General features: G+C 40.2%; 1 pseudogene; it reads left to right on the top strand.

Moving 5' to 3' along the window:
- The first annotated feature begins 581 nt into the window (after window positions 1-581).
- LOC122663222 overlaps window positions 582-25,346 on the top strand; it is a 52,682-nt pseudogene continuing 27,917 nt past the window's right edge.

Here is a 25,346-nt window from a genome sequence, read left to right as displayed (position 1 = left end):
AGCTTTTGAGGATGAGTTCTACCCAAGTGGTATCAGAGCCAAGATTATGGTAGGACCAAACTTGAGAAAAAACCAGGGCGTAGGAAAAGAGAGATGAGGATAATCTCGATAACTCTCGCGTGGATGGTTAGGTTAATAGGTATTTGGACACCCTCTCCTTAATGGCTAACTTTTGAGGATGAGTTCTACCTAAGTCCCTAACATTTTTCCCATTTCAGTTTGGGACCACTAACACAAGGTCATCAACATCAACCACTATCAATATTTCATCATTGTGGCAGGACGAAATGGATCCACATAATGACTCCTTTCATTGTGAGGCTGAGGCTGTTTCGCACCCAAATGACCAAATGTGATGTGAACAGGTCTGAGTCTGAAACTACGGAAAGGAACATCAAACGCAATTCCAACTCCAAGTAAAAATGCTCTAGCTAGCAGTTCCTACGTTAACTCAATATAAGGAAGGAGGGGGGTGGGGGTGAGAGGGATATTATATGTATAGAGAGAGAGAGAGAGAGAGAGAGAGAGAGAGAGAGAGAGAGCATTCGTTAGATCCACAAAAATACTTGAGCGTAGTAGCCATGGTTTTGAATCTTATGATAGTAATGCTTATTATTTTTTCATTAATAGTTTCAATAGCCGTTGCGGTTACACCATTGGTCCGGCTGGGTTGCGAGGAGAAATGCGGAAATGTAACCATACCCTACCCATTTGGCATGAAAGAAGGATGCTTCAAGGATCATGGTTATCGTATTAAATGCAAGGGCCGGAGTGGGAGCACTGGGGACATCAAACCCTATATAGGAGATCATGATTATGAAGATGATGGTGACGTAGAGGTTCTTGAGATATCATTCTTGGAAGCCCAAGTCATACTGGATGCTAGTGGAGTTTATACAACTGAATGCTTCAATGCTACAGGACTGAGAACAGACACTGAGAACCATTACTGGTTTAAAGTGCAAAATTTCCCATTCACGTTTTCAGCAAGCCGCAACAAGTTCATAGGCATCGGATGTGACACCGTGGCTTACATAACCGATAATGAGCGCAAGAACTTCACGAGTGGGTGCGTCTCTGAGTGTAATGGCTTGGATAGTGTAACAAACGGGTCTTGCTCTGGAATTGGTTGTTGCCAGACCTCTATCCCTTCAGGCCTCAAAAATTTCAACGTCAGCCTTACTAGTTTATATAATCACTCAAGGAATAATACTTGGAAGTTCAACCCTTGCAGCTTTGCTTTCTTGGCCGATCAAACCTCATTTACCTTTGATATATCAGATCTTAAGGCTCATAGATTCAACAGATCGAATATTATTGTGGTGTTGGACTGGGCAATTGGGAATCAAACATGTGAAGAAGCACTTCTTCGTCATCATTATTCCTGTGGTCCAAATAGCCGTTGCTCTAATTCAGCTCATGGTCTCGGCTATGGCTATCGGTGTCACTGCTACGACGGTTTTGAAGGCAATCCATATCTCCCTAAACTAGGATGCCAAGGTAAATTAGCAATCCTTTTGTTGATAATGGTAGAGAGAATAATATTGTTTGTAATTATATATGTTGGTTGATTATTTATTTATTTTTTAAAAAAAAAAACTTTCGTGCAACGGTAAAGTTGTTCCATTGTACGTGACCAAGCAGTTATGGTTTCAAGTCTCGAAACAGCCTACATCTACAAAATTATGGGTAAAAGGATGCGTACTTTATGACCCTCCCCAAGGATTCTGATCCACTACTAGGGCCTTCCCATCCTTAATCACACAGGGGCACAATGACCGCCCTACCCCACCTTGGCAGGGCGCTTGGGCAATGGGGTAAGGTGATCATTGTGCCCCTGCCTGTGTGAGGAAGCACACAGGCAGGACAAGCAAGCGGCAGTAGATGAACCAAACTGCCCTCCCCAACCCCCCAATGCAGGGAGGAATTTTTATCCTCTCAATTACACTGCCCATATTTGACCGTCAAGTACATCTAATAGAGGGAGGTGGACTCCACCTCGGGTAGTGTGTTTGGGCAGGGGGTAAGATAGCCATTTCTGCCTCTTTTGTTAGATGTACTTGAGTCAAGTAGGGGCAGTGTAATTGAGAGGATAACGATCCATGGGGGGAGCCTCATGCACTGGTATGCTCTTTTTTATTATTATTTTTTTTTACCAAGTTTCCTTCCACCCACAGTGAATGGGATCCCATTCATCGCAAGGTGGTAGAGATTGGGAAATCGGTATCTTGATGGTATTATGGAACACATGAAAACCCTAGGAGGGTTTGTGAACCCTAGGATGGTGGGTGAACCATTGATTTGGGTACTCTGTAGCGCGACAGGGTTTGTAGCACACTATCCCACAGCCCGCAGTGCTTGGGCATGCAGCCCAACACACAGCGGGGTGTTGGGCTGCATGCGCAAGCACTGCGGCCGTTGGTTGTGTGCTACACTTCTTGTTGCCCCTATAGAGGAGCCCAACTTGGTGAACCATCTTCTTCTTTTTGTTTTTTAAATAATACATCTGTATTGTTTTTTATTCCAACAATTTAGGTGTACTTCCCTTTGGACTCGATGTTGTAGCTTTGTGTTTTTTATTTTTTAGAGGGTAATACAAGCATTGATTTTTACTCCTACAATTAAGGTACACCTTCATCTGATTTCACGGTTTTTTAAACAGTTAAATGAGATTGTGGCAAAGTAAAAAATTTGTTTTAATTTTATTCATGTGTGGCATTAGTACTAACCAATTTTGGAGATTAATTAAATCTTTCTAAAATAGAAATTAGTTGATGTAAAACAAACTTGAAATCTATTTATCTTGTACTTTCGTTCTTAACTAGTGGGTCTAAGAAATTTTATAGATGTTAAAGCTGCATAGATTTTGGTTTTATCCATCGAAATTAACAAATTTTCTCTGTTTGTGTATCTACCACGGGTGTTGGATCCTCGAAGACATCAACGAATGTGATAAAAAACGACCCAATAATTCTTGCTATTGGAATGCTATTTGCGCTAACACCCATGGGAGTTACAAATGCTCTTGTCCACAAGGCTACCATGGCGATGGCTAGGTTAATGGAACTCGCTGCAACAGAATTCTAAATGCTCGTTCGTTGATAGGCATTATTGCAGGTATCATCAATATGTTTTTTTTAGGAGAAACGTTCTCTGGATGGGACACAGGGCCACACCCACATACATGGGGTTGGAAATGGCCGGTGCGCCCCCATGAATGGTGGAAATTCCATCCCCGAATGTGCTTGGGCGTGGACTGTCATTGGCTACTGCACGCAGCATGGCACCTGCATCCCACGTAGAGAATACTCCCCTTTTGGGATTTTGGCACCCAGGCCAAGATCCTTTCTTGTGAGCTGTGAATAGTGTAAATCCATTTCTACTTAATTCTATTTTCTATGGTTTCGATCGATTTTGTCTGATCTTGGCTGAATCTAATTTAAATCCCAATAGCAATTGAGAGAGAGAGAGAGATATCCCATGTTCGATTCCAAGTGACAAAGATTCAACTCATGAGTCTAGTAAACCATGCAAACAACCGTTAGCTCGGATGGTTGGAGGCATTGCCGGTTCAGTGCATGCCTCCCGGAGGTCAAGGGATCGTCTCTTGCATTTGTGTCATAGTGGTAGTTGTAGGATAATGTTGGTTTGTCTTAGCCTTCCCTTCTAGCTTAGATTAGATTACGACTGACAAAAAAAGATGAACCACGTATATGTGACCTGCAACAGTTTTGGTGCTTAAGCTTAAAGTGGGTATTGTGCACCCAAGAATATTAAGGGTGTCAATTGGTTTGGTTTCGATTTTTGGTTTCTGTTTCAGGATACAGTATGCAGATACAGAACCGAAGTCAACTAGATTTAAAAAAGCAAACTAAAACTGAACTAATTGGTTCAGTTCTTATTCGATTTTCAAATATTTGGTTTAATATGTTTTTTTTTTAACAGTTTTGAAATTTCGGTTCAACCAATTCGTCTCTTGTACAGTCTTGGTTTGGTTCAAGTTTTGTATTATTCATTTCAATTCGGTTGGGTTTGGTTCAACTCGATGGTTTCTTTAAAATTGAAACATATTAAATTTCATTTTCTAAAACCAAACTTGAACCGCTTTTTCTAATTCAGTTTTAAACGTCCGGTTTTCGGTTCCTGTTCTGAAGTGACACCCTTACCCTAGAGCCTTCCGCTAACTTTTTTTTCTACATTTTTTTAATTTTTTTTCTGTTTTTTAAACTTCAAACATTTTTTTTCTCCTACATTCTGTCTCTTTGTAAGTGATTTAAAGGAAAGGAAAATTAGATTTAAACAATATTAAAAAATGGAAATTTTTTAGATCATTACTTAATGATTATGTAATTAACTAAAAAACTTACTAAATCTCTACATAAATTGTACTTCATTTTTCAATAAAATTCCTGTGATTTGAATTTGAAATATGTTTTAATTACCATAATTGAAAAAAAATTTAGTTAGTTAAACAATCATTATTACAAAATTTTTCATTTCTTGTTTAAATTAATTGGTTTTCGTAATTTTTCTATATTTGTGACCAACTAGATGATTCGATTAATTATTACGCATAAAAGTCACGCACAATGAAAATAAGCTAATAAAATTTGTGTAAAAAAATATTTTACTTGCAAATTTTATTATTATTTCAACGGAGGAAGAACGCTAACTGGTGCTGTGTGTGGGCGTGTACCTGCACCCAGACACAATACTGTGCAGAAAGACCACCGTACCCCTAGAGTTTTCAACCTTTCTAGGGGGTGTGGCAGTCTTTTCATGCCGAGCTGTGTCTGGGAATAGGTACACCCCCACACACAGCACCGGTTACCGTTTCTTTTCCCTTATTTCTTTTATTTAGAAACAAATAGAGCCTTAAAAAACAAAAAACAAATAGACTGGTGGTTTATAGTTGGACTCGTATATATTAGCCTTCAATCGTACGCCCAATGAAGACATAGTAATTGGCATAAGGTATCCGACCATTTTTTTAATTTATATAATGTGAAAATCCTAGGTCCAACCCAAGCCCATTTGAATACTGGACATAAAATATGAATGAAGCCCTGCCCGAGGCAGGAATGATATTACTACCCATCACTAGTCGTCTTGCATATCTCTACCCAAACAAAATCCTCAATTTTAAAAAGGAAAGTTGAAGATCAAAAAGTAAAATTGTACATCTAAATCTGTTTTTTGTGCAGGTACCAGTGCAAGTTGCACCTTTGTTCTACCTGTCTTCATCTGGTTTTTGTATTGGGCAATTAAAAAAAGACGACTCACCAAACTTAGAGAAAAATTCTTCCAACAAAATGGAGGTATGCTATTACAGCAACAAATAGTTTCATATAAAGGAGTTGATGTTGTCAAGATTTTCAACATAAAAGAGCTAAATAAGGCAACCAATAACTTCCATGAGAGTCGAATTGTTGGCCATGGAGGGTTTGGTACAGTTTTTATGGGAATCTTATCTGGTGGCAAATTTGTTGCCATTAAGAGATCCAAAATGATAGACAAAGGCCAGATTATACAGTTTATAAATGAGGTTGATATCCTCTCTCAAATCAATCATAGACACGTGGTCAAGCTTTTGGGGTGTTGCCTAGAGACAGAGGTTCCCTTGTTAGTTTACGAGTTTATCTCCAATGGGACCCTCTTCCAACATATACAGGGGGAGAATCAAGCATCCTCTCTTTCTTGGGAACAACTTTTAAGAATTGCAGCAGAAACAGCCGAAGCACTAGCCTATTTGCATTCTTATCATTCAGTACCTATCCTTCATAGGGATGTCAAGTCTTCTAATATACTATTGGATGATAATTATAAGGCTAAAGTGTCTGATTTTGGAGCTTCAAGATTGGTTCCTGTGGATGAAACTCAAAAGACCACAGCAATTCAAGGGACTCATGGGTACTTAGACCCATAATGTTTTCCTACAGGTCAACTGACTGATAAAAGTGATGTTTATAGTTTTGGAGTTGTTCTAGCGGAGCTTTTGACTGGTAAAAAGGCTATTTTATTTGACGAATCTGAGTATCATATAACCTTAGCAAAATATTTTGTATCTTCAGTAAAAGATGGGAATCTTTTTCGTATTCTTGATGAACAAATAGTAAATGATGGGAACAAAGAAGAGTTATTGTTAGTTGCTAAGCTTGCAAGAAATTGCCTAGAGGATAAAAGAAAAGATAGGCCGACAATGAAGGAAGTTGCAAAGGAGCTTGATTCTTTGAACATGTTGTATGAGCAACCATCATTACAACATAATCAGGAGGAGACTGACCTTTGTCCAGGTGAACCATCGACATGTTCTACCGATGCAGCCCTTGAAATAGAGATTGGTTATACTTTAACTGATGATGATCTTAGCCAAAATGAGAAGGTAATTTTTTATTTTTTTGGGTAAAATACGATAAGGTAATTTTTTCCTTATGACGTGTTGTGTGAGCCTTTGGGATATAATTGTTTTCTTATTATTGTTGGTGTTAAATTTAAGAAGAAATAATGGTAGGTTTTCAATTTTTATCTTAATAATAAGTTCTTTTTCGTGCAGGTGAGAGGAAAGACATACTAGTGAGTACTTAACCACTTGAAGACTTATCCTATGCTTGGATGCTAAAAGAGTTATGGTTTTTTATCTTGTAGATGTTCTTATTCTGTGGATTGGAAGTTTAAGAATGTTGGCTTAGATTTTATAAAATTGTCGTTTTTCTTTTCACTCTATCTTTATTTTATTGTGTGATAGTAAATGTTTGAGAATTAATAATAATTTGGAAGCTTTGGCTTAGCTCTTGGTGGGGTTTTCATTGGTTTTTCTTTCTTGGTTATTAGACTTTTGTGTTCAATTGTAGTTATTTTCTTTTAATTGGTAATGGAATCTTTTCCTAAAAAGAAAAAAATAGAAAAAATATTTATCATAGCAGGAATGCTATTTAGTGAATCCACTATTAAAATGAGGGGCTCGTGTTCTCTGTGTCGCAGCGCAGGCTGTGCCCAGACACATGAGCCTGCCACTCAGGGGGCAAGGTGGTTATTGCACCCACCGGCCCACCCCTATGTGTTTGGGTGCAGCCTGCGCCCCCGGTACAGAGAATTTTCTCCCTAAAATGAGATACAATAGGAGTACTTACAGGTTTGACCTCTTTCATCATGCCAAAACACTCCAATACTTTCTCAATATATTTTTGTTGAGATAGTAACAACTTTTTTACTTTTTTATTCCTTTTAATCTCCATTCTAATAACTCCAACCCTAATTACTAAAAAAAATAACTCCAACCCTTATTATACAAAGTCAAAAATACCCTTTCCTAATCCAATCCAAAGGTCAAATCTCTTAGATGAAGAAATCAAAATCATTGTTTTTTTCTTAAGGGATGACCTAAATAAACTTGAAATTGTGCAAGATCCTCGGATGGATTTTTAATATGGGTCATCCAAGTGTGTGGATTTTGGCTCATGGATATGGTAGCATAAACAGATTTGGGTTTCTACAACTCACAAGTTTTATTTGGCCTTTGTACACATGAGCACGAACATATGAAAATCTTGATTTTCTAAAACACAATGCATTTTGTGATTTGCATTTTGATACTTGGGATTTTATTTTAGACAAAAGGACTATTAAAATCCCATGGACAGTTTACTTGGGTTGAGATCGAATGATCGAGATTATTTTGTATGTCAGGGTCTGAGATGTTTTGGCAAAGAAAAGAATACGACCAAGTTTCTTTTCACCTAGAGTGAATAGGGAATCTCTACATCTAAGAGATCTGGCATTTTTTTGTTTGGTCCATCCTACTCTAGGGCCCATAGGCCAACTACAAACTAAGGGACGGCTAAGACAAGCCCACAATATACAACTAAGGGGTGGGGGGAGGGGGGACAAGGGTGCCTTTTTAGGCACAATATGCAATCCAGGAGAGTCGAACCCTTGACCTCCTGAGGGGCATACACCAACTTGCAATGCCACCAGCCAACAGAGCTAACGGTTGTTTGCAGATCTAACATTTAGGATTAGCTTGAGAAGAATATTGGCCTTGTTTGAGAGTATATGGTCCGTAGACCTACAGGCTACAGATAGGTGATGCATGCTCTGGAAAAGAGAATAGATTTTGCGTGTAAAAAAGGTGTTGTAATCATGGTTTTAGTGCACGGTGTCGGATCAGGTATTGGTCACCTGCAAAACCGATACGATAGCAATACTGTATCGACATGGATCGATCGAATTAAACAATTTCCCCTTGATTTTCCTTTAAAAAAATAAGATTTTTAATTGTTTTACCTCTTGTTTATACCATGTCACCGATACAATATAAGAATCGTCCACTAGAAAAATCATTACATATCACCAGATATTGGCAACACGATACCGATACCTCAAAGTCTCAAACCATGGTTGCAATGTTGCTGAGCTTCAAAACAAGAAAGATGAGAATCATTGAGATTCACAAATTATGCATGAACGAATGGACAACAACCTGTACTTAAGACAAATATTGTTGATTTGGCCTGTGTTGATTAACCCAATACAATAGGGCAAAAAATCCTATGCAATGCCTTAAGCTTGCAATGCTTTGCAGTTAGGGTCTGAGAGCTCGACACGTGAAAAATACGACATCCAATGGTGCCGAACTTGAGAAGAAAGAAAAACAAAAACTAAACCAATTGAATTTGCATCATTAAATAAAGCATTTTCCACATGTCGAGCTCTCAGACTCGAACTGCAAGACACCACAAGATGAAAAAATTACCAAGGATTTTAATCCATAGTATACAATAGCTGCTTTATGTAGTCACCCAAATTGGGTGACCCAATGCTTTTTCAAGAACTGTCGGTCACCAATTAAGATACAAATAAGACAGACTCAATACCTATGAAACTCTCTTTCTCGCATATGGGTGTCTCACTTGGTAATAGTACATCTTATCTCAAATTCATTGAAGTATTTGTGTTTATATTAAATGGGAAAGGCATCTTTTTATGTGAGTATGTATAGCAAAGTTCAATTAGTGATTTTTATAGAAGTATCGGCCAAATGAGGTTTTCCTATTGCTTAAGATTAAAGAATCAATCAAGTAGGTAAAAGTTGCTGATATGGCCTGTGGTTGATATCGACTCCAATCCAGTATCTATATTTGCATGATCACTTAGATCTCATTTCAAGAGCTGCCGGCCGGCGGCCACCAACATATACAAAAAAAAAAAAAAGAACCAAAAAACAACAAAAAGGACTTGATTTCATCAGTGGCACAGCCATGTGTCTTTTTGTTAATGCTGATCCAATCACTTGTTTTATTAATTTTTGTTTTTCTGAGTATCAATCTTTATCACCGATCATTAGACACGGACTTCCTACAAAGAGAAAATGTATGAGAAATAGACATTATGGAGGTCGGAAAATACCACTTTTTAGGCATGACTACCTTTGTTTTTTTTGTGTTGTTTTTTTCTTTTGGTATACTTTTTTAGGCATGACTACCGAAAAAGGTCATCCTGATATGACCCAGATTATATGGTGGACAATAATAATTTTTTTTGCTAAAGGTCAGTAAAGATATATTAATAATTAAAGATAAAAATACAAGTGTTTAATATCGAAGGATATCCAAATAAATACAAGGAAACAAAGAAAAGAGAGAACTACCCCACCTACGACAAAGCCATCAGCGGAGAAGCTCACCCTTCAAATGACCCCCGAGGAGAACCCTCCATGGGGGTGTGGGACCCACCTCTAGGGTGTGGGACCCATGCCTCATTGAGGGGTCAGATCTGTCCCCACCCTTCCCCATGTGGGTAGCTAATCCGGATTCATTATATGGTGGGCGACAATGGTTCTATTTCCAAACTGCAATACCTCTAACGGTTAACGAACCATTTGGGAATCATGTTCTACTAGTGTGGTCTCCACTTTAGGACGGTTTCTGTAGTTGGATTGAAAGCACCACTGCTGCCAAGTCACATTCAACCCAAAGTTTTTGGATCCCTAACTCCATCGCCCTCACAACACCATGCATAAAAGCAAAAAACTTAGCTTCAAAGTTTGTTGCTATTACCAGGAAATATGAGAAGGAAGACACCACCATTCCATCATGTCTCTAAAACACACCATCTACACCAGCTCGTCCTAGGTTTCCAAAGGACCACCCATCAATATTTAGCTTAATTCAATCCGACACTGGTTTGCACCAAAACACCTCCGGAATCCTAAGGGATTTAGGAAAAGGTACAGTAATTCCAATCCTTCTTGTAGCAACTAATGAGGCATAAAAACACCCCACCAATCAGATGCTGCCACCTGGCTGAGCCAAGGTCAATCCAAGAACCCACCTGAACCAAGGGAGGTCGGGCCGACCCGGTCCCCGAGAGATCACGTGGCCGAGCTGGGCACCACGGCCTCATCCACAAAGCTCCACCCAAATCAGCCATAGACTTCGAACCGACCTCACGCCTATCAGCCGAGGTCCGAGGCCGAACACAGAGGCCACGACCGCCCAAGGCCGAGGTCTGAGGCCGACCTCCGAGGCTGAGCCCTCCACCAAAGCCATCGTAACGACCCGTCGAGAATCACGGGGCTACGTCAACACATCCTGAGAATCACGGGATAAGGATCGAACCGCGATTGTAACACGATACGGAATCACGCCGAGTATGGACTCTTACCTTAATAAGACACTGACCCCAAAAATGACTCTCCAGTCTGCTCTACACAGTGGAGCCTTCCAAAAGAAGGACTCTTACCCTACTAGGACTCTCCCAACCGGCTCACCTCATCCTCACTCTATAAATACCCAGGTATGGAGCACCATTCCTCATCTCACTGTCACTATGTTGTTACGCTGTTGCACTGGTGATCTAACTTGAGCGTCGAAGAGTCCTAGGCCGGAGCCACACCAGCTCTCTTGTGCTCATCCCTTGGTTTTTGCAGGCTCATCCGTGGGCGAACCAAGCATTGAAGATTTCCATCTGCAACAGCAACCAGATCCACCGATGCCTTAACAACACCCTGAAAACAACATCCCAACTCACGCATCGACCCCAAGATCCGGCCAAATACCACCTCCGAAGGATGCACCATACACTCAAATCTTCTAGTGTTCCATTCCAACCAGATAAAAAAGGAATCAAGACCAACCCAGCCAACCAAGCCCCTTTTATCTCCAACAGACACCCTTTCCCTATCCACCAAACCACCAGCCTCTCTAAGGAATTTGGTGATTGCCAAAGAACCCCAAAGTTCCTAGAGAATTTGATCCACAAATACTTTGTAAAATCACAATCAAAGAAAAGATGTTAGAAAGATTCACTCCCATTCCTGCAAAGATCACATCTTGAGACCAATTTTATCCTTTTGGAAGAAATTGCCTCATTCGTTGGTAGTTTTTGAAGAAAAAAATCTCCAGCCAAAAATCGAGTCCCTAGGTAGAAGCCATGACTTCCAAGCTGTCTTCCACCAAGGGACCTTTGGGTTTATTAACCGAATCTCCTCCCAAGCTGACTTCACAGAAAATTTTCTTGACGGTTCCAATTTCCAAACACAATAATCACTCTGGGGAAACAAAGGGATTCTGATCTTCTTTACCTTTTCAACTACACTTCGCATAAGAGTTGAGCTAACAGAAGGGAACTGCCACTCTTTGTCAGAAATAAAGTCCACTAACTTCAGAGAGAGGTTTGAAAAGAAATCAAGATCCATCCCTGAAGCTTCAGCTATTGAACTCCCCTCCAGCCATATATCCATCCAAAAATTAATAGACCGGCCATCTCCCACACCCTAATTCTCCTATTTAGTCAGAAAATTCCACACCCTCCTAACACCAAGCCAAATCGAGGAAGCTTTAGATCCCCTTCTCAACTGCCCTTTGTCATTAATAAATTTTTCCCTAAAAACTTTTGCCCCCATAGAATCACCATGCTTTATATTCCAAGCCAATTTACAAAGCCAAACCTGATTCACCTCTCGAAGATGACAAATGCCTAGACCACCCTCACTGAGGTTTACACATATCAATCCGAAAAATTATGCACAGGCATACCTAAAATCATTGACTTAACCAACTCCACCCTACCAACCATAGATAGAAGTTTACCTTTCCAACCCGCCAAACACCCTTTTATTCTATCAACCAAAGGCAGAAGTGGCTCTCTTGTAACTCTCCCTATGAAAATATTTACCCCCAAATATTTCGTTGGGAAGCGGCGCATCGGAATCCCCAAGACATTGAGAAGTCTCTGTCTATGAGCAACAATAACATTGCCTAGATGTCAATCTTAAGGCCTACACCTCCTTCTCTTACAAACCTATGCAATAGGTTTGTCAACTCCAATGCCAAACTAATATTTTCAAAGATCACCTTCCCCTTATGAAAAGCACCCTACTCTTCCGAAATTAAACGTGGAAGAATCCCAGCAAGCCTGAGTGCCAAAATTTTAGAGAGAACCTTGCATACAAAATTCTCCATGCAAATTGGGCAAAATTTATTTAGGGAAGCAGCACCTTCCAATTTAGGAATCAAGGTAACGAAATTATTATTTACCCCTTTCATCAGAACGCCCGACTTGAAAAACTCTTTGAACGCAGCCACCACATCCTTCTCACCACCTGCCAACAAGATCGGAAAAAAAAAAACCCGAAAAACCACCTAGTGCTGGGGAGTTATTCGGTTCCAGGTCCCAAACAGCTGCCTTAATTTCTCTCTCCAAAGGGATAGAATCCAGCCATCTCTTATCATCATCATCAATAAACAAAGGAATACAGGAAAAAAATTTTAGATGTGTCATAGTAATCGAAGCCTTATGAAAGTTCTCAAAATCTACATAGTCCACCAACTGACCCGATTCTCTCACCATCGAACCATCATCCCTTCGTAAGAACCGAATCCTATTTCTTGCCCTTCACATGAGATTTTTCTGCTTACAATCTTTCATGCAAATCTAAGGCCTCAGAATACTTAGCTTTAGCTACCGCTTCATGGTTAAAGAGATCTTCATTAAAACCCACCACCTCCATCAATTCCTGAACATCTTCCAACTCCACTTTAGTAACCTTCAAGTTACGGTTAACATTAGGAAAAGCACCTCTGGCCCAGCATCCAAGGATTGGCTTAAGCCGTTTAAGCTTCTGAGACAATGAAAACATAGCAGACCCCTGAATAGGGACTTCCCACGAACCCTTTACCACATGAAGAAGCTCAAAGTGCTCCACCCAGAATCGATGTAACCGAAACGGACAATTTTTTGGCCTGCCATCGGACACCGCCACTAACAGAATGGGAGAATGATCTGAAGCAACACGCTAAAGCACACTATATCCACGTTGAGACCTCCAAAAATAAATCCAGCCAAAACAAATTACAGAAACTTCTATCCAAAACCAAACAAACATTCTCACTCCTCCGGTTATTAGACCAAGTAAATTTTCAAACAAAGGAAGGAACCTACACTAAGCAACAAACATTTGCCATGGCCCCAAACTTAGCAGCAGACCCCAAATTGAAACATCCTGGGCTTCTCTTCTCCTTAGATTCCAAGACCGCATTAAAATCACCCATCACAGCCCACAAAACCGTGGATAAGGCCAAGGAACCAAGTTCCAGCCAAAGCTCCCTCCGCTGCGCTCTAAATTTTTTAGCATGAACAAAAGTCACAAAGACCCTGTGACCTGACCAACAATAACTAATAGTCACTTGCTGGTCCGACAAAGAAATAACAGAAGGTTGTGCCAAACCCCTCCTTCAAAGAACCCACAAATTGGGAACTTTACCACTTCGAATATTATGAACAAAAACCACATCAAAGCCCAATTAATGAAAAAAATAACTTGGGAAATTCACTAACCTCCACCATAGGCTCCGCCACACATAGGATATCCGACATGTGCTCTCTAAACAAAAAAAAACATTCATTGGAAAACATTGATTTTATTCAACCGATCAGACCTCCTAGCCGCCTGATCCACCTGATACTTCTTCCTACTCTTTTGGTTGCAAACATGTGTAAACACGCCACCCCCTACACCCTCTTGAGCTACTTTATCTACCAAACTGAATTCCAGGAAATTCAACATAGCAGTCCCACCCCGGACTGTGGTAGGAGTCCATACACCAACTTGCTTCTCCGAGACACTCTCACAACCCTGAGCACACTCTGACCCACCACACCTAGCTAGGGGCTAGATCTCTAGGCAATTCCACCCAAGTCTCCCCTCCCACGGTAGATGTAACCTCCATAAAACCCGAAACATGTGAAGGGGAAACCCTCTTACACCCCACCCTTGCCACACCAACAGAGCTACCAACCGAAGTCTCTTTCTACTTCTCAACCGAACCCCTAGCACCAGCACCCACAGCTGGCTGGCCACCCGAACCACTAGCCACATCATCTTCTGCACCCCTAGTTGCCACAGCCAAGCTCTGGCAACCTAAACCACTACCCACAACAGAACCAACACCAACAGTCTGAAGGACTTGTACCTCACACCCTGCAGCTGTGGCTGGGTGAGATCCTCTACCAGCGTGCACCCCTTCCCCCCTCCCCCCCCCCCCCCCCCCAGTTCTCTTTAGAAACCTTCTCAATTCTGTCTTTACAATTTCTCCAAGCATGACCCACCCTTCTATAGAAACCACAATGATCAGAATCATCCTCATACACCACCCTTTGCATAAACCAAAAAGCCTCCCGCTCTACCCTGATTTCATCCTTCCTATGTGCCCCGATCTCCATATCCACCAGCACTTGAGCATACAACCCCCACAGAAGCCAACCTTGTGAAATGATCAAGTGCCACTGGTCTTCCAAATAGCTTTTGCCAGAGACAAAAGTATGTCAGAGTGCCAATACTCTATGGGGAGTTCAAGAAGCCTAACCCAAAATGGCTCTCTGGTGAGCTTATTAAATTCACTTCAAAATCAAGCTCCCACCGCTGGAACCGAAGAACATGTCGAAGAATACAAATAGGACCCCTCTTCCACACCAACAACATATCCTCCTCGGTAAAAAACCGAAATAGAATGAAAGCCTTACCCACAGGAATGAGATCCACCAAGTTTTTAATAGGCCAGGACTTCTTCACCACGGCCATCAATTCAACCAACAAGGTTGAGCGCAGATCCAACCTCCCGAACAAGGTAAACTGGAACTTTTGAATTTGAGCATCATAGAAATCTTGAGGAATCACCACCCTCGTACCAGATCGTCATGGATTAGATTAGGAAGATGATCCAGATTGGGGAGCACTCCAATACCCACTGCTACAGTAAATGATTGAGCAACCAATGCCTTATTCTTCTGACCTTCAACAGTCGCCATCGAACCACCAGCGTTGTTCAAACCCCTCGGTAGAGCCATGCTTGATCTTGGTCCAACCACCAACCTCGATCCACCATCAAGCATCCTATCTTCATGACGATCTCCATCATGAACACCATTGCCCAGGCGATCCCCACCACCAGGAACCACATCATCTTGACAATTAACCACAACAGCCACAATGCCTCTCTGAACACCCACACTAACAACCAACCCTTCCCCAATAAGAACCTCATGATTAGCAATAAAAACCCAAGCTGGAGACATCTCAAGGAAGCCTAGAAATCTTCCAAGATCCACCACAGGCGTCTCGCCTAGACGTGTTGCACCCCTTGAAGCCCCACTGTCTGGATCTTGGCCATCCCCAAGGATTGCATGAACCGAAAACCTAGCTGGCAAAGCCCTCACACCCCTTGCGTCACTCTCCATCATAACCACACACCTAATCTTTTTCGTCTTGATCTTTCCAAAAGAAAACCTTCTTGAGAATACCTTATCGGGAAAACATAGAGTATAGGTAGATTGAAGGAAAAGCTCTCAAGAAACCAGGAACTAGCAAGCCAGCAGAGAAATGAAAAAGGTTGCAAGAAAGAAGAAGATTCTGGTTTTAGGGGCAAAAAAGATTCTGGGTATAGGGCGATGAAAGGAAAGGAACCAAGATTCCAAGGACGATCAAGGTGAACATGTTTGATGAAGGATAATGATATGAAAAAACGAAAATGGTTATAGAATATCAAGGTCGATGAAGGGTCTTAGGTTCAAGAACGAAAGAGGAACAAAAAAAAGATCAAGGCTAGGTTTCAAGGTTAGGAACGAAAAAAAGGAATCATGGATGAAGAAGGATTCATGGTTGATGTAGGATTCTTGGATTCATGATCGCTGCTCGCCTCCTCAAAACCTCCTCACAACAACACCATTCAGAACCGCCAATCAGTTCCTCGACCTTATTATCTTTTTTTACTTCTCTTTTCTACTATTTTCATAGCGTCTATCGGAATCATGTTGGTGGTTCAAGTCATTAAACAAGGTAGAGGAGAGAGAAAATGAATCTTGCTCAACAAGTAGAGGAGTCCTATAAAAGAAGATATTAGTGTTTTCAAGTGTTGATCAAGAGCCAAAATGTGATGATCCAAGTGAGAGTCTAAGAGGTACAATGTTGGTGCAATATGTGTATTAGGACTAAGCAAGGAGCCAAGGTGAAGGTATGGAGAGTGAGTGAGAGATGAGAAAAGGGTGTACATGGGGGCTTGGGTTTGGATGTCAAATTGCAAGGGTTGTGTTTTTTTTTCTCTTCTCTTGATTCAAAGTAGAAGTTGAATCACAATCCGTAGATGTAAGCAGTTTTGCCGAACCACAAAATCACATACTGTAAGAATAAAGTATCATGGGCAGTAAGTATAAGACTAGAATACAATAAACAAATAGTAAATACAAGACTTATCTGGTTGGTATGACAGATAGTATCGCACCGCGTCAACAATACAAGTCCTCTTGTGTAACCCAAACAATAAATGGTAGAGTCGAGTCACATCAAACGATGCTCTCCTTAAGGTTTTTAGATGCCTCAATTCTGCAATCCGAGTTGACCATGCATCTATACCCCCAAGATAAAACAACTCTCTAATCACATAGGTTGCAGTTCCAAATGTGATTACAAAGGGCGTCCAAAGGCTATATTCACTAACTCATCGACACTGACCTAATACGGTGGGAAAGAAAACATAATATAAAATTGCTTCTGATTATGTTTTCCAAAACAATTGTTAGAGAATGAGCAAAACACCTCCTCTCTTTATATAGGAGAAGAAGAGACACCATTACGGGATGTCTCCAAAAAAATTGCTCCAAAACATGTGTCTTTTCCCATAAGGCTTGTTTGTTAGCCATTCAAACAAGTCTTCCAATAGGCATCCATTGGCTATTTAGGTGTCTATAAGGAAAGACATAACCCTCTAACACATCCATCAAAAACGTGTTTTGAATCTTTAATTTTAAATACAATTAAAAATCCAACAATCCCTCACAGATTCAAAATACTGATAAAACAAAACACTGAACTAGTGAATATATTAAACATAGTAGGACACATCGTTGTAGGTGTCTTTCGGACTTAAACCTGCACTAGGTCTGATGAACTTCGCTACAGAGTACGGGTGAAGTCAGACTTCTTGAACCTTTCCTCATTGGTGTAGCCGATAAGCTCACCATTCATATCCTACCAGTCAACCTTACGTGACTTAACCCGTTCACGAAAAAATTGGACATTTTTTAAAAATCGACCTTATCCCCTATCTCGGTCTCATTGATGTTTAAAGAGTTCGCCTTTAAAACTCTCATCGGTAGGTGGCCACACCTCCTACATCTACTAAGGTCAGCCAGTGTGCACCATAGTTAACACACCCCCACATTTCGTAGTATTTAGCTTGATTAAGAGTATCTAACTCATCCTCATTTCATTGTGGTGGTATGACTTTCCCATATAACCAGAATGAGTAAATATTAGTAGTACTAGTCAGATCATCTGGTGACTTCGTTTGTACCCTTTGAACCTAATTTAGGAGTTAAACCTCTTCACATAGGTTGCGTGTCCATTACATGACCTATGACACAAGCCTTACGAACTCATTCCTTTAGATGTATACCACAATAGTGGTCAGAGGCTATATAATAGTATTAGTCATTCTTGTCCCGACTATACTAAGCTGATAACGCTACCTTCCTTAGCCTCACCAGATATATGTAACCAAGACATATTAGTCTTTATTTCTCTACTGACCATGCCTTTGTATTTCGTAACACAATTTGGCTTGGTTATCACCATATATCTATCATTTATATTCATAGCCTTATGGCTCCAGATCCTGCTTTTCTACGAAGCCATAAAAAAAAACCATGGTGGAATCTATAACTTAGGCTTATATCACCGATTCCATGAATCACCCCCACCAACATATGTTTTTACATGCTACCTTTGAACCAAGGTAACCTTCCAAATATTTATATAACCGAATCTAAACATATCTATTAGATTCAATTTTCAAGTAGAGATTAATCATTCTACTTGGCTTTATTTATCTCTTAAGAAGAGACTCAGCATGTAAATATACGCATTCTCATAATAACCCCCACATTTTGGATTTATCACATTCAGAGATATAAGCCAAAATAATATGAGATTGCCCTTGTGAAAAAGCTGTAACCCCCACACTTCCATACTAATTTACCCATGCAACATTACTTGCATATCAAATATAGTATGGCTTTTAAATTCATGTTCCATGCAATTTTATAATTATATGCACAAACACCAATAGAATAAGCATTTGACCAATATATAAACATTGCCACTTATCTCTATCAACAACTGATTTGATCAACAAATATGGTCACTTGGCTTTACTTGATTTACCGACCAATAAATCCACCGGACAAATCAACATCCAAATTATCTAATTTGATAACCGGGCCTCCACCTATAGTTAATATGGTCACACAGCTTTACTAGCCAATAGTTTCAACCTAAAAATATTGTGACCATCAAATACAAGAACTAGGCATTCAACACAATCATAATATATTGAAACAGGCATGTGGCCATACACATAGTGCATATAAAAGTCACCAAGAGAAATCAATATTATAATAATATATGGTAACCAAAATACTTGGCATGTGCAGCCCCAAGTACAAAATTATTACAATATGAGTTGGCATAAGCAATCTATTAAATTCTTCCAACTGATGCCTCCACCAAAAGGTGCCATTGAATAACCCAAATAAAATGTTTACAATCCCAAAGGGTATGTGCCATGTCAAAAGGTTACAATTCAATTGGTTCGGATGCTCTCATATTATATGGACGGACACGTACCAAAACAAATAACCCAACACATGGTGACCAAATTTGTCAACCGAAACATGTAAGAACCAAAGACTACCTTTAAAAACCGAAAGGACCAATGTAGTGTCTGTCTTAAATCAATAGGTATTTCCAAATGGTGGCAGTCCAATACAGCCGGTTGAAACTGATTCCTCAAAGAATGGGAATCCAAAACAAAGAGTTACATTGATTGTCTGACAAATCCTTTGTGCAATAGCCACATATAAACGGCTTTCAAAGCAATTAACACCCATCAATAATATTAACAGTCATGTTCGACACATGAAAAGCAAGCAAACTCAAATAAACTTTATTAAAATAGAATACCTTAATGAACCATAACAAGATTCACAAGCATCCCATGTACATTTGGTAAGAACCAATGTGACGGTGCAACTAGGGAGTTCACTTATCATATGTATGGAGACAAATATGTAATCAGGAAAAGATACCTTCTCATTAATCCAAATGATTCAAGGAGCCAAACCGACTTTAACTTTGTATTGCTTCCAAAGTCCAACAGTCTCGAAGCAATTAAAGTCACTTAGTTTTCTGTTTTTCAACGACCGCCTTTAAAGGAACTCTTTGACATATCGGCTTGGGCTCTATGCAAGTAAGTGCAGAGAGATCGAAGAAAATACTATGCTGCCGCCACTTCTGTCCTAAGAAAAGAGCAATTGCAACTCTTGGCATATGTGGAACATGTAAGCAGTCCTTTAATCACTAATATTAAAGGACCATTTCACTAAAGAAGTGAAGAATGAGTGTGTCATGCATGATGGCAGAATCAAAACAAACCAAACGTATGAATGCTTCAACAATAAAACCCCACCATGCACCTTCTCAGCCCATCTCCGGATTTTTTGAATCCATGGGATGAATTCACAATATTCCTTTCTCTCTCTACATCATTAAAGCACAAGAAATCCTGTTTCCATTGTTCAATGGATAAGGCATACCAACACGTATAAGAGAGACACTTTCTCTTGCAATACCAATACGTTTGACAAATAGGAAACCAGAATTCCTAATAATTATGAAATTTAACAGTCTTATACCTTCTTAAAAACCTTAAGATTGTAAGAATAAAATATCATGGGCAGCAAGTATAAGATTAGAAATACAATAAACAAATAGTAAATACAAGACTTATCTGGTTGGTATGGCAGATAGTATCGCACCGCGTCAACAATACAAGTCCTCTTGTGTAACCCAAACAATAAATGGTAGAGTCGAGTCACATCAAACGATGCTCTCCTTAAGGTTTTTAGATGCCCCAATTCTGCAATCCGGGTTGACCATGCATCTATACCCCCAAGATAAAACAACTCTCTAATCACATAGGTTGCAGTTCCAAATGTGATTACAAAGGGAGTCCAAAGGCTATATTCACTAACTCATCGACACTGACCTACTACGGTAGGAAAGAAAACATAATATAAAATTGCTTCTGATTATGTTTTCCAAAACAATTGTTAGAGAATGAGCAAGACACCTCCTCTCTTTATATAGGAGAAGAAGAGACACCACTAAGGGATGTCTCCAAAAGAAATGCTCCAAAGTATGTGTCTTTTCCCATAAGGCTTGTTTGTTAGCCATTCAAACAAGTCTTCCAATAGGCATCCATTGGCTATTTAGGTGTCTATAAGGAAAGACATAACCCTCTAACACATCCATCAAAAACGTGTTTTGAATCTTTAATTTTAAATACAATTAAAAATCCAACACATACTATTTTGATACGTTTCTCACATCTCAAAGAGAAGTTTGAAAAGATTGTTTTCTCAAACTCCAGAAAACAGTATATAAATTAAGATTTTTTTTTTTTTTTATAATGATACTTCGTATAATACTCTTTCTCAAACATATCGTAAGAGTTCTACCAAAAGGAAAAAAAACCCTTATTGAAAGAGCTATACTAGGATAAGATGGACCCAATATGAGATTTTTTTGAATTTGTGGTATTAGTCGTCACACAAAAAGAAAGTGTAGGATGAACTATCTTAATCGAAAAAGTTTGGAATCATATTGCGTCGCTACAGCTCACAAAAATTAATGATATATAGATGAACAAGAGTTCTCTATGGGGGAGCTTGGCCCTTGTGTCCACATAGGGGCCCCGGCCATTGGGAGAGTGTGCGGTGACATCAATATAGGGCAATCATTACCACATTTTAGGGGATGTAGGGCAGTCATTTAGTCTCTTTATGTGTTTGGGTGGAAGACATACAGTCCCCCACCACTACTCCCACCCCCAGAGAGAACAATTCTCCTAGCTATATAAAAGAAGGGGAAAAGAAAGTTAACCAGTCGTGTGGTTTAGTGCGGTTCTTGCACCTAGCAGACACAATCAATTAAGGGAAGGGGAGGGGAGGATCAGATCGAAAACATAAGCATGGCCGTGGTTCTGAATTTTCTGATCACACTGCTTGTTAGTCTTTTTTTGTCATCGGTTGCAATAGCCATGGCAGTTCCACCACAAACCTTGCCAAATTGCATGGAGAAATGCGGAAATGTGATCATACCCTACCCATTTGGCGTCAAAGAAGGTTGCTACAAGGATCGTGATTATCTTATTACATGCAAGGTAGGGGAGGACGGCAGCCACAAAGCCTATCGAGGAGATGTTTTTAACGAAGAGATTATTGAGATATCATTATTGGAAGCCCAAGTCAGAATGAAAGGTAATTATTATGATTATGAATGCTACAATGCTTCAGGAGTCGTAACAGAAGAGGGATACACGAACAGCGGGTGGTATGATCTGAAAGAATTGTCGCCGTTCACGTTTTCAGCCAGCAGCAACAAGTTCGTAGCCATTGGCTGCCAAAGCGTCGCTTACATGTATAACAGCTCAGACAACTTAAAAGTTGAGTGCTCGTCTCTGTGCGATACTGACTATACTGTGAGCAACGGATCTTGCTCTGGAATTGGTTGTTGCGAGACCTCAATTCCTTTGGGCCTCAAAAGCTTCGGAGTGGGTATTGATAGTTTTGGTAACCGCTCTTATTATTGGGAGTTGAACCCTTGCAGCTTTGCTTTCTTGGCTAGTAAAGACTGGTATCAAGATTGGTATCAAGATTGGTATCAAGAAAGGGGGTTCACCTTCAATTTATCAGATCTTACGGCTCATTCATTCAACAGAACTAATCTTACAGTGGTGTTGGACTGGGCAATTGGGAATCAGACATGTGAAGAAGCACTTTTTCATCATCATGATGATATAAAATCTAACGTTTGTGGTCCAAATAGCTATTGCTCTAACTCAACGAATGGCCCCGGCTATCGGTGTAACTGCAATGCTGGTTTTGAAGGCAACCCTTATCTCCCTCAAGTAGGATGCCATGGTAATTAGCTCATCATTCCTTTCCTCTTCTTCTAAATATCTATATGTAGCTCCTTTTCTTCCCCAATTATTAGCCCCCTTCACTTTGGTCTCTGTTGTTATGGACTCATTTGACCTCTCGCGCCGATCTGTCATAATCTTGGTTCTGATAGCACTTGTTAGGGATTTAGGTAAAACTAACTATTGAATCGTTATCTTCTCTTGTTCACTGTCCGAACAGGATCGTCCTGTCCCCTCATATGGGGGTGCGAAATGACGACCTAACCCCCTGCCCGAACACACTGCCCGAGAATGGTTAAGTCGTCATTTCGCACACCATATGAGGGGACAGGACAGTCCTATATATTTGGGTAGCGAACAGGAGAAGATAAAACAAACTATTAAAGAGAGGGTGACTAAATACCAATATGAATCTCCACATCGTGCTACTCACATCCCATGTGAGATTATTAACACGACCTTCCATGTGGAACCCTAATAATACATTTATGACCCTAGATAGGTGTACTTTTCCTTCACCTACTGCCTCCATTTTGGGCTTTTATCATTCAAAACTAACAAATTTTCATTGTTTCTGTCTATGGCTGTTCTGGATTGGCAAAGACATTAATGAATGTGAGAAAAAAAACAACAGTTATTGCTACGATGGTGCTACTTGCACCAACACCATTGGGAGTCACAATTGTTCTTGTCCACGAGGAACCTATGGCGATGGATTGACTAATGGAACTCGTTGTACCGAAATTCCAAGATTTGGTCCGCGGATAAGTCTTATTGCAGGTAAAAAGCATATTTATTTTCTGTCCCCCTTGCCGGGTTTTGGCATCCATGATCCTTTCTAGTGAGCTGTGAATAGAGAGGTCCCCGATTGATTGGCCAATTACCTCTCAGTGGCTTCTTAATCTCTATGTTAAAGATGTCACTGCTGGTAAGGACTTTGTTTGTCAAAGTTATTTTCTACAAAAAAAAGAATAGAGAGGTTAAGGGAGAGAATAGAGGGTCAGGTGATGGAAGACACACAACCAACCTCTTCTCTTTGTTTTCTCTCACTGATATGGAAACATTTAGAGATATCAAGTGGTTGTGAATTTGTTTAATTAAGTGAAGCTAGCAAAACCGGATCTTTATCTCCTCCAGTTCCCTATCCGGTCCAGTTTTCCAGTTCCTTTAACATGGGGGGCTGGAATGACCACCCTACCTCTATCCAAACACTCTGCCTAGGTGGGGTCAACCATCCCCCTATTAGAGGAGCTAGGGAACTGGATCGGGCTGAAAACTGGAGGAGATAATTTTCTGTTGTATTATTATTTTATAAAAAACACTTTTGAGTCATAGCACTTTTTCAAGTGTGTCAGTTTCAAAATTGTGTTTTGTTTCGTTCCCTCCTCTTTTGTTTCCCTCCACTATTTTGTTTGAAATTTGTTGTACTCTCTTGTGTGCAAGAGGCTATAATTGAGCTCAAGAATAGTCCCACATTGGTTGTGGGAGAGTTACTTGAGGGGTATATATATAAGATTGTCTCCTTAAGGTGTGAGCCCTTTGGAGAGGTAGTCACCCTACCCTCTAGTGTGTGGGGGGTCCTTGGGGTGGTTTTGAGTCACACGCGCGCGCCGACCCTAGTCGGGCCGGGCCGTGGCCGAGTCCGAGGTCGGGGTCGGGGTGTGGCACAACCTTATTTTTTATATAGGATAAGTTTTGCACTTAGAGTTTTAGTTTTCATATTAAAACTCGGTTTGGTTCACCCATGGTTCACTATACGGATGAACCATACACACCTATTCGTACATGTATATGGATAGATACACCCCCCCTTGTACGTGAAGGAAATACGTACTATCTGTACGTACATCTTCTATATCTGTATGGATATATCCCTTCATGAAAGGGTATTCCAGCTCTATATATTCACCAAGACATGCTTGCCTTTGTATGTACAACAGAAACGTATTGTCTCTGCAACAGTCCGTTCTAGAGACAGATACTTACTGTATTTTTGTTTAAGTAATAAGAGGGTTGTATAGCCGTTTGGTATCCTTGGTACTCGTATTAGGTTCTGCAACCTATATGTTTAGGAGTTGTATTTATCTTGAAGGGTAAGGTGCAAGGTCAACCCCGTTGCAGAAGAGGGGGCATCTAAATCTTTAAGGAAAGTATCTTTCAGATACGACTCAACTCGGTTTGTTCGTGCTTCTTCCTTTCTGGTTCGTTTCTCTCTGCTACTGTTGTGCGATAACAGGTATTTCTCTATTTTTGTATACCTGATTTGTCTTACAGTATATGCCTAGTATAACAATCTTAAGGATTTAGAAGTTTATTTTGCTTTTTTCTATGTAAGACTATGGCTAAGAATAATACTGTGGACCCTCCACCTACTGTTGCCTCTGCCCAAAGTACTGCTGCTAACATACAACGGAGTATGGAGAAACTGAGAATAGTCTCAGAGTTTGATAAGATAGCGTAGTTCACAGGGCAGAATTTCAAACGGTGGAAGCAGATGATGCTATTTGCCTTGACGCAAATAGGGGTGGCATTTGCATTGACCGATCCCAAGCCTCTGGATAGTGAGGATATTGATCTCGATATGAAGAGGGTTGCTTGGATCGACGCAGATTTTCAATGCAAGAACAGAATTCTGAATGCTCTGTCGAATGAATTGTACAATGTTTACCATTCCTTTGATCATGCCTAGTATAACAATCTTAAGGATTTAGACAATCATATTAAGCAACCATTGACAAAGTGCCCCACATGTGTGGAGGCAAAATTCACTAAAAGACCACATAGGTCAATGGAACGACAAAGTGGCCTTCTTGA

The sequence above is a fragment of the Telopea speciosissima genome, chromosome 5 (genome assembly GCF_018873765.1).
Source record: "Telopea speciosissima isolate NSW1024214 ecotype Mountain lineage chromosome 5, Tspe_v1, whole genome shotgun sequence".
Lineage (NCBI taxonomy): Eukaryota > Viridiplantae > Streptophyta > Magnoliopsida > Proteales > Proteaceae > Telopea > Telopea speciosissima.
The sequence above is the reverse complement of the archived record's forward strand: the minus strand, read 5'-3'. Positions and strand labels throughout refer to the sequence as shown.